The sequence below is a fragment of the Tenrec ecaudatus genome, chromosome X (assembly GCF_050624435.1).
Source record: "Tenrec ecaudatus isolate mTenEca1 chromosome X, mTenEca1.hap1, whole genome shotgun sequence".
NCBI lineage: Eukaryota > Metazoa > Chordata > Mammalia > Afrosoricida > Tenrecidae > Tenrec > Tenrec ecaudatus.
This window is the reverse complement of record NC_134548.1, coordinates 74,766,239-74,767,855: the sequence shown is the minus strand read 5'-3', so window position 1 is coordinate 74,767,855 and position 1,617 is coordinate 74,766,239. Positions and strand designations below refer to the sequence as shown.

Here is a 1,617-nt window from a genome sequence, read left to right as displayed (position 1 = left end):
AGATTTGGTGTCTGTTGCATAAATTTGAATGATAACTGTATTGATCGTATATCCTTGAATTCATAAAGTTGCGATGCTGTCATAAACTGTATTGCACTACAAGACAGAAATTGAAATGTCCTTTTAGACAATGAGCACAACCTCATTGCTCTTGATTGGTTCAAGACTTTCTGATTCAAAATTGCCAATAGTACACCATTTCAGTGCACTCGTGCCTAGTGTGATGATTTTTATGTGTTCTATTTTACTTTTTAAATCTTGCCAGTTTTTTAAATTAATATTTTTTGACATGTCCCTTTTTATATTGCACAATGAGTTTTGGGTTGCAAAAGAGGATTTATTCTTGCACCTGTCTTTGAGTGTTTGTCCACTAATTAAACAAACACAAACACAAGTGCAGTAGATTCATGTTTTGTACACTCAAAGTTCTGGTTATTAATTTATGTTGCGGGACTTGGCAGTGTCATGTTTTGTTGTACATAGGATCACTATGAGTCAGAATTGACTTTAAGATACTTAACAATTAACAGAGATATACATAGGTAAAATTTAACTTCACCACAATTGGAATACTGTTTCAATTATTTTAACTTTTTCAATTATTGTTTAAAAAATTTTATTTAGTAGCAAAATTTCAAATCTGGTTATATACGAGTTCTACTTTGTTCCTCTTTTTCAATAATACTTTGAATTATAGTTCTCTGACACTTAGTATTCCATTGCTGCAAAAAGGCTGTTTCAATAAAAAAAATTGTCTTGAATCTGTAGATCACTTTAGGGAATAATGACAGAGAGTTGCCATTGGTTCAAACCAGATTTAGAAGAAGATATGTCAGATGGATTTTGGCTGATATTAGAGAATACCAGAAAGATGTTGTGTTTTATTGAGTATGCCAGTATATTTCACTGTGTGTTTCATAACAAACTACCGATAACATTGAGCAGAATGGGAATTCCAGAATTCTCTATTGTGCTCCAACATAACTTGTACATGGATCAAGAGGCAGTTCTACGAACAGAATAAGGGCATATTGCAAGGTTTAATATCAGGAAAGGTGTGCATCAGGGTTGTGTCCTCTCACCATACTTATTTACCCTTTATACTGAGCAAATAATAAGAGAAGCTGGAATATATGAAAAAGAATGCGGCATCAGAATTAGAGAAAGGCGTATTAACAACCTGTGATATGTAGATGACACAACCATGCTTGCTGAATGTGAAGAGGACTTAAAATATTTGCTAATTAAGATAAAGTATTGCAGTCTTCAGTTTGAATTACTATTCAATGTAAAGAAAATCCAAATCCTTACAACTTTATCAATAGGTAACATGATAATTCAAGAAATAGTTGAGGTTTTCACAGATTTTGTCTTGCTTGGATCCACAATCAATGGGCATGGGAACAGCAATCAAGAGATCACAAGACAAATTCCATAGGTAAATTTGCTGCACAAGATCTCTTTAGAGTATGGAAAAGCCAGGATGGTACTTTAAAATCTAAGGTGGGCCTGACCGAAACCATTCATGGTATTTTTAATTGCCTCATATGCATGTGAAAGTTGGACATTGAATAAGGAAGGCTGAAGATGAAGAGATAAATTGGAATTATGGTGCGG

At 33.5% G+C, this 1,617-nt stretch overlaps 1 pseudogene; it reads right to left on the bottom strand.

Annotated features, from left to right (window-relative positions):
* Nucleotides 1–288: 288 nt before the first annotated feature.
* Nucleotides 289–399, bottom strand: LOC142435482 (small nucleolar RNA SNORA40; annotated as a pseudogene).
* Nucleotides 400–1,617: the final 1,218 nt, after the last annotated feature.